This window comes from Procambarus clarkii, chromosome 92 (genome assembly GCF_040958095.1).
Source record: "Procambarus clarkii isolate CNS0578487 chromosome 92, FALCON_Pclarkii_2.0, whole genome shotgun sequence".
Taxonomy (NCBI): Eukaryota; Metazoa; Arthropoda; class Malacostraca; order Decapoda; family Cambaridae; genus Procambarus; species Procambarus clarkii.
Window position 1 is genome coordinate 354,026 of NC_091241.1, and position 12,347 is coordinate 366,372.

At 38.9% G+C, this 12,347-nt stretch overlaps 1 protein-coding gene across 1 annotated transcript in view; it reads right to left on the reverse strand.

Moving 5' to 3' along the window:
* The window catches only part of IP3K2 (Inositol 1,4,5-triphosphate kinase 2), a 391,647-nt gene that overhangs the window by 17,016 nt on the left and 362,284 nt on the right, over window positions 1-12,347 (reverse strand). The window lies entirely within an intron of this gene.

The window sequence follows — 12,347 nt, forward strand, 5'->3', positions numbered from 1 at the left end:
TCTAAATATATCAAAAAAAGTTTCAAAAACTGTTGGCATTCTTTCTAAGATCAGATATTATGTACCCCGCCCTGCTCTGGTTACTCTCTATTACTCCCTCATCTATCCATACCTCAACTATGGTATTTGTGCTTGGGGTTCTACTACCCAAAATCATTTACGTCCTCTCATTACCCAACACAAAGCTGCTATTAGGACAATAACCAACTCTGGCCCCAGACATCACTCGGTACCCTTACTCAAATCTCTGAATATGTTAGATATTAAGTCACTGCACATTCTCTCTTGTGTATTATACATATATAAAACGCTGAACTGTAATGCCAATCCTGACCTCAAAAGCTTCATTGAAGGTTGTAACAGAACCCATGAGCACCACACCAGGAATAAATACAGTTTTGATATTCCTAGAGTACGACTTAATCAAACTAGAAATGCTCTACAAATCAAGGGACCCAGAATGTGGAATGACCTTCCCAACCATGTTAAAGACTGTACCTCTCTCAACCAGTTTAAGATAAAAACTAAACAATACCTAATAAATTCCCTGTAACCCACCTCACTCCTTTATTGTCAACCCATGTCTGTTATTTTATTTTATTATTATTATATTTTTTTTTAATCAACACTGTTTGTCAACCTATTGTATTTGTGCTGCTTTTTCAGTCATGTTCCCCCTTTTTTTATCTTTATTTGTATTTGTTTTCAACACTTTTTATTCTTTATGCTCAATTAGTATTAAGTTCTAGATATTAATGTTTTTCTTGCCCGAAACGCATTGCGTAATAGTGGCTTTAGGCATTGTATGTACTAGCTCTATCTATATATCAATCCATTAATGTAACATCACTTGTATGTATGTACCTTACCTGAATAAACATATTTATATTTATTTATATTTATTTATTTATATATGACCGAACCTAACCAACCCTACCTAACCTAACCTAACCTATCTTTATAGGTTAGGTTCGGTTAGGTAGCCGAAAAAGTTAGGTTAGGTTAGGTAGGTTAGGTAGTCGAAAAACAAATAATTCATGAAAACTTGGCTTATTAGGCAAATTGGGCCTTGCATAGTAGGCTGAGAAGTGCGTTCTGGCTACTAGGTACGACATATATATATATATATATATATATATATATATATATATATATATATATATATATATATATATATATATATATATATATATATATATATATATATATATATATGATCACAAAAACACTGATCCAAGTATGCAGAATAACCACATATGAAAAATAGAAAATGCTTAACGCGTTTTCGGCTAATTCGTCTTCATCAGAGCAAAGTAGAATAAAGATAAGATTGCTGATCAGACCTTTATATCCGCCTGGGCAGATCACCTGACCACCAAAAATAATTGGAGGAAAGGAATTATAAGAAAGAAGGTAACTGCAGAAGGCCTATTGGCCCATACAAGGCAGCTCCTATTAATATCTCCAAGTGCCATACGTATTTAAATGATTGCTATATTGTTTTGACGTGCTATATTGGATCCCTATTTAAGCCTCAATATAGCACGTCAAAACAATATAGCAATCATTTAAACACGTATGGCACTTGGAGATATTAATAGGAGCTGCCTTGTATGGGCCAATAGGCCTTCTGCAGTTACCTTCTTTCTTATAATTCCTTTCCTCCGCTTATTTTTGGTGGTCAGGTGATCTGCCCAGGCGGATATAAAGGTCTGATCAGCAATCTTATCTTCATTCTACTTTGCTCTGATGAAGGCGAATTAGCCGAAAACGCGTTAAGCATTTTCTATTTTTCATATGTGGTTATTCTGCATACTTGAATCAGTGTTTTTGTGATCATTGTTGCATATATATATATATATATATATATATATATATTATATATATATATATATATATATATATATATATATATATATATATATATGTCGTACCTAGTAGCCAGAACGCACTTTTTGGCCTAATATGCAAGGCCCGATTTGCCTAATAAGCCAAGTTTTCCTGAATTAATATATTTTCTCTATTTTTTTTTCTTATGAAATGATAAAGCTACCCATTTCATTATGTATGAGGTCAATTTTTTTTTATTGGAGTTAAAATTAATGTAGATATATGACCGAACCTAACCAACCCTACCTAACCTAACCTAACCTATCTTTATAGGTTAGGTTAGGTTAGGTAGGTTAGGTAGTCGAAAAACAATTAATTCATGAAAACTTGGCTTATTAGGCAAATCGGCCCTTGCATAGTAGGCTGAGAAGCGAGTTCTGGCTACTAGATACGACATATATATATATATATATATATATATATATATATATATATATATATATATATATATATATATATATATATATATATATATATTTTGGCAGATGCAGTTTAATGCTGATAAATGTAAAGTTTTGAGGCTAGTTAATGGTGTGATAGAGTTACATGATACGAGTTAGATGGTGTTGAGATTGCGAAGTCGGATTGCGAAAGGGATCTGGGAGTTATGATTAGTAAGAATTTAAAACCAAAGGATCAATGCACGAATGTTCGTAATAAGGCAAATAGGACACTGGGATTTATTAATCGAAGCGTTAGTAACAAGACACCTGGTGATGTTCTTCAGCTATATGTTGCTCTGGTTATGCCCCATTTAGATTATGCAGTTCAGTTTTGGTCGCCGTACTATAGAATGGATATAAATTCACTTGAACGTGTCCAGCATAGGATGACAAAGTTAATTCCCCAAATTAGAAATCTTTCATATGAAGAAAGATTAACAAAGCTTAAATTACTTATTTATTTATTTATTTATATATATATAATATATATGTTAGGTAGGCTAGGTATCCTAAGTCTCCTTGGTTCATTTTCTGACTTAATTTTTAACTTACTCTTACCTAGTCATTTACCGAAATTATTTAATTGAGTTATTAAGTAGTTCTTCAGGTCTTTTTAATTATACAGTCATTACTGAACTATCTATAGTTATTAATCATTAGCTTAAATTTGCCTATGTTTATTATTCAACATTCTTTGATTTCATTTATTACCTAGGTTGCCTAGCCTTGCCATGCTCCCTTACTCCATTGTACCCCTGGCTTTGCCTGCATCTCAAATTGCAAATTGTTACTTACAGTGTACCTGTGAGTACTCGTAAGCAATCTACCTCATTTTTGCTCAATTTGTTTTTTTTTTTTTTGTATTGCTTAGTCTTGCTTATATTTTTTGTTTTGTATTTCCATTTCTTGTGTTTTGTATAGTCCATGTTTACATGTTTTTTCTTTAATCTCATTAATTGCCTAGGTTGCCTAGCCTAGCCATACTCCCTTACTCCATTGTACCCCTGTAAGCCCCTTTTGTGTTTGTTTTGTACAGTATTGTGTATATATTTTTCCCTATTTTATAGCTTTTTTCTACTTATTTCTGATTCTACAATCAGCTTTTTTTATGCAGTCAAGTATAGACCCTGAACTTAACCTCTTATCCACTATCTATGACAATAATCACTTTAATGATCTAAATTGCAGATATTTTGCAGCACATGATGTAAACAATGTATTATCTCATAATCACAATATCTCTGTAATCAATTTGAACGTTAGATCCCTAGGTAAACACTTCGATGATGTTAGTGCCTTGATTGAAACTATTGGCAACAAATTCTCTTTTATTATACTTACTGAAACATGGTTGAAAGAGGATACTACTCAACTCTTTAACATGCCTAACTACTCAGCAATTCACAACTGTCGTCAACTTCAGAGAGGTGGTGGCACTGCTCTTTACTACCACCAAGAACTAACATGCTTAAAAGAAATTAGAACTAGAGACTGCTATGGGGAGTATATCTTCGCCAGCTTCAGAGTCAAGGGTGCCGAGTCTGTCCTGTCTGTGGGTGCAGTCTATAGAATTCCCAACACTGATGTGTCTGGATTCAACTCAAACCTTAGAAATCTAATACTTGATAACAGACTGAACAAAAACCACCTAATTATCGCAGGGGACTTTAATATTGACCTCTGCGAGCCAGAACACCCTACTGCTGTTAGCTTCCTCAACTGTATGAATTCCTGCCTCCTCATACCCTTAATCACTAGACCTACTAGAATCACTGATAGCACTGCCACGACTCTAGATCACATCTGGACCAACATAACCTCTCCGCTTACTTCAGGTATAATCACCGATAGCACTACAGACCACTACCCCACATTTCTCTTAACTAACATTAGCAAACCACCTCTAGAAACAAGGGAGTTAAGCTTTAGGCTGCACAATGAAACTGCTATAAACAATTTTATAACTGCTGCTGATAATGTCAACTGGGAGTCCGAGTTAGGTAACATAGGGGACATCAACCTAGCAGTGCAATCTTTTCTACAAACAACTCTTAGCCTTTATAACACCCACTGTCCTAGGCTTACAAAACAAGTCACAAGCAAAAGGCTTAACAATCCTTGGCTTACAAAGGGAATACTGAAATCCATTAACAAAAAACACGACCTTGAGAAGAAGTATAGGTTAGGAATTGTCTCCAAAGAATTCTCAAAGAATTACTCATTATTGCTATCTAAGATAATTAGACGAGCCAAAACTAATTACTACGAAGATAAATTTACTCAAATAAAGAGCAACATTAAACAAACTTGGAGCACAATTTCACAAATATTGGGATCAAAGAAATCTTTAAATAACAAACCGACTCTCCTGTCTAATAACGATGGTCAGCTTTCAGCCTCTGATTCTGCTATTGAGTTTAATAGGTTCTTCTCTTCCATTGGTTCATCCCTTGCAAATGATATTCCATCTTCCAGTACTGACATTAGGGACTATCTCACAGGTAACTATCCACAGTCTCTGTACCTAAAGCCTATTAACTCCACTGACGTCAATGAGATAATCCTTTCCCTTAAAACCAAGTCTGGTGCCCTTGAGGAGATACCAACTTTAATTTACAAAAAAGCCTCCAGATCTTTAGCCCCTGCTATTGCTTTGCTCTTCAACAAGTCACTTGAACTCCAAACCTTTCCAGATGTTCTAAAAAAAGCGAGAGTAACGCCTGTCCACAAATGTGGTGACCCCACAGATGTTAACAACTACAGACCTATATCAATCCTGCCAAACTTGTCAAAAATTTTTGAAAAACTTATATACAAGCAGCTTTACTCATATCTAGCCAAACTCAATATACTTAGCCCTTGCCAATATGGCTTCAGACCCAAAAAAAGCACTAACGATGCACTTATTAGTATGCTTAACTCGATTCATACAGCTCTTGATAAAAAGGAGTTCCCTGTTGGGTTATTTGTGGACCTGCGTAAAGCTTTTGATACTGTCAACCACCATAACCTTCTTCGTAAATTACATCATTATGGAGTCAGAGGACACTCCCTACAATACCTCGAGTCCTACCTTACTGACAGGCTCCAATATGTTTCTGTGAATAATACAATTTCTCCCACCCTACCCATCAACATTGGTGTTCCTCAGGGCAGCATACTTGGCCCTCTCCTCTTTCTCATCTACATTAATGACCTTCCAAATGCCTCCCAACACCTCAAACCAATTCTATTTGCTGACGACACAACCTTCATTTACTCCAGTCCTGACCCTCTTGCTCTAAATGCCACAGTAAATACTGAGCTAAATAAAGTCCATCTTTGGCTAACTGCCAACAAACTCACCCTTAACATTGACAAAACCTTCTATATTCTGTTTGGCAATAAATCCTCTAGTCTTATAAATCTCAAAATAAACAATACCCAAATTTGTAACAAATTAGATGGCAAATTCCTTGGCATTCTCATTGACCACAAGCTGAATTTCCAGGGACACATTCTAAATATATCAAAAAAAGTTTCAAAAACTGTGGGCATTCTTTCTAAGATCAGATATTATGTACCACGCCCTGCCCTGGTGACTCTCTATTACTCCCTTATCTATCCTTATCTCAACTATGGTATTTGTGCTTGGGGTTCTACTACCCAAAATCACTTACGTCCTCTAATTACCCAACACAAAGCCGCTATTAGAACAATACCCAACTCTGGCCCCAGACATCACTCGGTACCCCTACTCAAATCTCTTAATATGTTAGATATTAAGTCACTGCACATTCTCTCATGTGTATTATACATATATAAAACGCTAAACTATAATGCCAATCCTGATCTTAAAAGCTTCATAGAAGGTTGTAACAGAACCCATGAGCACCACACCAGAAATAAATACAGTTTTGATATTCCTAGAGTACGTCTTAATCAAACTAGAAATGCTCTGCAAATCAAGGGGCCCAGAATGTGGAATGACCTTCCCAACCATGTTAAAGACTGTACCTCTCTCAACCAGTTTAAGATAAAAACTAAACACTACCTAATAAATTCCCTGTAATCTACCTCACTCCTCTATTGTCAACCCATGTCTGTTATTTTCTTTTTTTTTTTAATCAACACTGTTTGTCAACCTATTGTATTTGTGCTGCTTTTTCAGTCATGTTCCCCCTTTTTTTTTATCTTTATTTGTATTTGTTCTCAACATCTTTTATTCTTTATGCTCAATTAGTATTAAGTTCTAGATATTAATGTTTTCTTGCCCGAAACGCATTGCGTAATAGTGGCTTTAGGCATTGTATGTACTAGCTCTATCTATATATCAATCCATTAATGTAACATCACTTGTATGTATATACCTTACCTGAATAAACATCTGAATCTGAATCTGAATCTATAAGAAGGTACGTTGGGATTGTGAGGATACATAGCATAGTAATTACATTCATGTAAAGCCACTAGTACGCACAGTGTTTCGGGCAGGTCCTTGATCTAAGAAAATTTTAAGTAGGTAAATACTTGCAAAATTTATATAAATGATAACAGTTACATAGCAAGAAAAAAAAATAAAAGATCAGAGAAAATTGTAGGTATATTAAAGCACATAGGTAGCTCAGATTGATTGTAATGACAGCTTGAATGGTAGTTTAACATTAATTGCATTCTTGGGAAGGGCAAAGAGTTAGGGAGTGACCTGATAGAGGTTTACAAGTGGATGAATGGACATAATAAAAGGGGATATTAATAGGGTATTAAAAATATCAACAGAAGACAGAACACGAAACAATGGATATAAATTAGATAAGTTTAGATTTATGAAAGACTTGGGTAAATACTGGTTCAGTAACAGGGTTGTTGATTTGTGGAACCAATTACCGCATACCGTGGTGGAAGTGGAGTCCCTCGATTGTTTCAAGCATGGGATGGACATGTATATGAGTGGGATTGGGTGGTTATAAATAGGAGCTGCCTCGTATGGGCCAACAGGCCTTCTGCAGTTACCTTTGTTCTTATGTTCTTATGTCGAGTCTCCTGCTATCGCTGTATTTATCGATGATTTCTGTGTTGCCTGTTAAGATTTCTCTGGTGATGGTCTGGTTGTGAGAAGAGATTACAGTATATGTTTCTTGATGGAGCCCTGTTGTTTATGCATTGTTAATCGCCTAGAAAGAAACGTTGTTGTCTTGCCTATATTTTGAGTTCTTTGGGGGCTTACAGTCCCCAAGCAGGCATGTGAAGGCATAGACGATGTTGCTTTCCTTCAAGGCGTTCTGTTTGGTGTCTGGGGAGTTTTTCATGAATAGGTTGGCCGTTTTTTTGTTTTTGTAGTAAATTGTCAATTGTATTTTCTGATTTTTGTCGGTAGGGATTTGGTAGGGATTTGTAGGTAGGTAGGTAGGTAGGTAGGGATTTGTCGGTAGGATAGGTCGGTAGGGTAGGGACGTTCCTATCAATGATGTCTTTCAGGACCCTTTCCTCCGTTTTATGAGCCGTCGAAAAGAAGCTCCTGTAAAACCATCTAATAGGGGGTACAAGTGTTGTGCTAGTCAACTACTTCCATGAGTTACAGGGTTAACCCATGGAACCACCTACCCGCCGAAGCCATAAATGCCAAAACTCTGCTGAACTTTAAAATCCAGCTTGACAAAATCACCAGGACAAATAGGGGGGACCTTTGACAAACCGCCAACTTGTCAAAGGTGGCCTCAATGAGGCCACTAGAGTATTAGTAGCCTCAGGAAAATTCAGATAAATTCAGGTACATCCTTGATGAACCAGAGTTATGATTTATACAGCTAGAGACCCTCTTTGTGGATCATGAGACCACAATGGAAATCCCAATATGCCTGCATCCTGCTAAGCTTGCAATGAAGGCTATGTATCCTGCCTCTGTTACACTGAAGGCAGGCCAACTATAAATGGCAATGAAAACATGCCTTATAACAGCAGGACCAACTCATTACTGACAAGATCTTGTAAAACAAAATGCCAACCCAGCTTCTATGCTATATACAGTATATCATGCATGCATACTGCCTCCAACCTATCCCTTAGTGAGATAATACAGCTCCTGCTGATGTATATTTAACTCGTGTGATTCATCATGTACGGCAACACTTCAATGACAATTTTACCTGATTTACTTGAGGGCGACTAACCCTAGTGGCCTCGACAAGGACATGAAGTCGGTGGCTTGTCAAAAGTTCCCTCAAAAAAGTTCAAATGTCTTGATGATCTTTTCCAGATATATTTTAAAACTCAACACAGTTTTGACAGTTACGGCTTCGGCGGGTAGGCAGTTCCATGGGTTTATAACCCTGTGGGTGAAAAAGCATCGCCTGATGTCAGTCCTACATTGTAGCTTGTTGAGCTTGAAACCATTGCTCCTTGTTTGTGGTACATCTGACCTCCTGAAGAAAATATCTGGATCAACATCCTTTAACTTTTTCAGTATTTTAAAAGTTTCAACGAGATCTGCCCTGTCATGCCTGGTTTGTAGGGATGTTAGCTAATTGGTTGACCTTGCTGAACTGCTCTAAGCAGCATTCGGCAGCACTGCACTGTTCCACCTCACTGATGCATAGCAGACAGGTTCATAACTTGGTGCTCTTCAATGTCGGCGCTCCAACCAACTTGGGGGCACTTAACAAGGTGTTTCAATGCCAGCCTTTAGGCGACCCCAGGGACACCAATAGAGACTCTGCTATTATCACTTGATGTTTGGGCCCTGTGTTTGTAACTATCAACCGGTCCACTCCATGGTTCTCGACCTCGCCTCTCTGGAATGGTTTCAGTGGACTTTGCTCTTCGCGGACATCGAACAGACAATCCTCAGGTGGGATTTCATGCAACACCATCGGCTCATCATGGACCCTGCTGGTGTTGCCCCCAGCAAACTTGCACAGGTTAACTGTATCATTTCTGCTGCATCCCTAGACTTGCTGGCATTGCTGGACAAGTTCAAAGATACAATCTAGCTCGCTGTCTCTCAGGTGAGGTGCAACACTCCGTCACTCTCCACATAAGCACATTTGGAACACCCACATTTGCCAGACCACAATGCTTGGCTCCAGAATAATTGATAGCAGCCCGCATGGAAATCAACAAACTGCAGAAGGCGGGAATAATCTGACCATCAAATAGCCCATGGACCTCGCCTCTCCCACATGGTTCAAAAAGTAGCCCCAGGGGTCTCTCTCTCTCCCTCACACGAGGACTAGAGCCCTCAATGTCTGCATTCTATTGGACCGTTACCAAATATCACTCATCCAGGAATTCTCCAACAGACTGGGCAATTCCACCACCTTTCAGAAGATTGAGCTGGTCCGGAGATTTCACCAGATTGCGGTGGAATCTGCAGACATCCCTAAGACAGCGATCAGAACACCCTTCGGCCTGTTTGAATTCGTCCGAATACCTTTTGCCTTATGCAACATGGCATTTCAGACGCCAGTGTTTCCAGCGTTTCATGACTAGGTGGTCAAGGGCCTCCCCTTCTACTACTCATACATCAGCAAACTCTTGATGGCCAGTCAATCACCAACAGACCATTTGATACACCTGCAGTTTCTCATCCACCTTTGTAATTATAGTTTATAATTCAACCCCAGGAAATGCATTTTCAGTACCCCAGAACTGGTTTTTTGGGACACTATTTCAGCAGCATGAATTCAACCACTTGAAGAAAAAACCCAGCGTTGAATGTAATGGCACACCTCTTTTTGCTAGAGCCCTGGTGGCTCCCTGAAGTTACCTTACTGAGATTGCTTCATGTTAATGGGTCACATCAAATGCAAATGTTTTATTTAGCCAACCAAGACCAGTGCTACAATCTGACCCCCCCCCCTCCCTCATAGAAGTACAGGAAGTGAGGACAATTCGCCACCCCACAGGAAAAGCATCCAGAAAATCATTGAAGCTTTACAATCAACTTGAGGGTTCTCAGAAAATGAAGCCTCAAAATCACAAAACAACTCCACAAACTTTTCACACGGAATAGAAGATTCATTCAAACTAGCTCGAAATTTGTTAGAGGTCTAGCTTCTACCCCACAGCCGACTTCCCTACTCAGTTCTGGAGCTGATGAATAACCCACTGACAAACAAAAAACCGATGAACCTAGATGGAAGAGAATCAGTGAGCCACCAGAGCTCTATCAGAAGGAGGCATTTTTAGAATTAGAATTAGAATATTTATTTAGGTAAAGGTACATACATAAAGAGATTTTACAAAGTTTGTTAATTGGCTTTATAGATAGAGCTAGTACATACAATGCCTAAAGCCACTATTACGCAAAGCGTTTCGGACAGGAAAAAACACTAATGACTAAAGCTTAAAACTAATGGGTAAAAAGAACAAAAATGCGTTGAGTACAACGTTATTTTTAGAAGAAATATAAATATTTTTAGAAGAAATATATTTTATAAGAAATTTCATTATATTCATTGCAGTGGAAGAGTTCTCTGGTGGCGCCCTGAAGCTAACCACATAGAATAAGAGGGACTTACCAGGGAGGAGAGGCAGCAGGCACTAGGACGAAGAAGAAGAGAACCCAGACCAGGAGACAGCCCAAAACTACACAAGACCAACTGGGACCGGGAACATTAACTAAATACCAGCTTAGCAAAACCCCAAGGCCTGAATATCAGCCCGGAACATTTTTAGAAGATCATGGCCAAAGCCACATATTTATGAACATCATGGGCCCAAGGGTTGATCACAGGTTGGCTAGACAACAATACTGCAGACAACAAGGCAGAACCGGTGGCCTCAGGTAATGACAGAGAACTGCTGGTGGACACAACAAATGACGCATCCCTGGCCAAACTAACCAAAAGACCACCGCCGGAAGCCAGCCAACAATTCATTATTTGCCAGAAAAGAAGAAGGCTGCAAATGAACAAGCCGCCCACCAGGGGCAAAAGGACAAATCCCCCACCTCCGGAGAAGAGCCTGAAGCCCCACACCATATGACTGGAAGCAAGAGCCAACAAAAACACATTCTTGAGAGAGAGATTAACTAAATGGAAAACCATAAACCCGAGATAAGGAGAGAAAGACCAAAACTCGGCCAAGAAACCAGGATAGCTAAGAAGCATGAACCGGCTGGAGGGGACAAATGGTACAAGACAACTTGCAGAACGGGGGGCCTAGGGGCCTCGTAGCCTGGTGGATAAAGCGCAGGACTCGTAATTCTGTGGCGCGGGTTCGATTCCCGCACGAGGCAGAAACAAATGGGCAAAGTTTCTTTCACCCTAAGTGCCCCTGTTACCTAGCAGTAAATAGGTACCTGGGAGTTAGTCAGCTGTCATGGGCTGCTTCCTGGGGTGTGTGTGTGTGTGTGTGGTGTGGGGAAAAAAAAAGTAGTTAGTAAGTTAGTAGTTAGTTAGTAAGCAGTTGATTGACAGTTGAGAGGCGGGCCGAAAGAGCAAAGCTCAACCCCCGCAAAAAACACAACTAGTAAACACAACTAGTAAACGGTGCCAAGGAGACGGCGACGCCGAACTCAATCAACAGTGGTTTCGATAACCCCAAACTATAAGAGGGGGACAGTATTAGGCATGAGATGCTGATCAAAAAACAATCAGGACAAAATGGACAGGGCAACCCTGACCAACCCTGAAGGAAGACAATGAAAAGACAGATGGTGGCAAAACCAGCAACATGTGACCACTGGAGGACCAACAGGTAAATATTGAAGAGCAGAAAGGAGAAAATCCTTTGTTAGAGAAAAAAATCCTGCATTAAAGAAAATTCTGTACCAGAAAAGAGAAAATCCTTTATTGAGAAAATCCTGTACCAGTGTAGCGAGTAAACATTATACTCGCTCCAAGCTCTCATTAGCCTAATGACAAACTCATTAGCAGTAACTACGAAAGCTATCATTTTTTTCCCTAATTACAGGTAACAATTCTTCCATCCTTCTATCTTATTGGAGGAAGCTGAGGTGTTGTCACCAAATATAAGCAAGCGATATGCAAAAAACCAATTACGGGCTATTCATGCCCGTGCCACCTCTTGGGT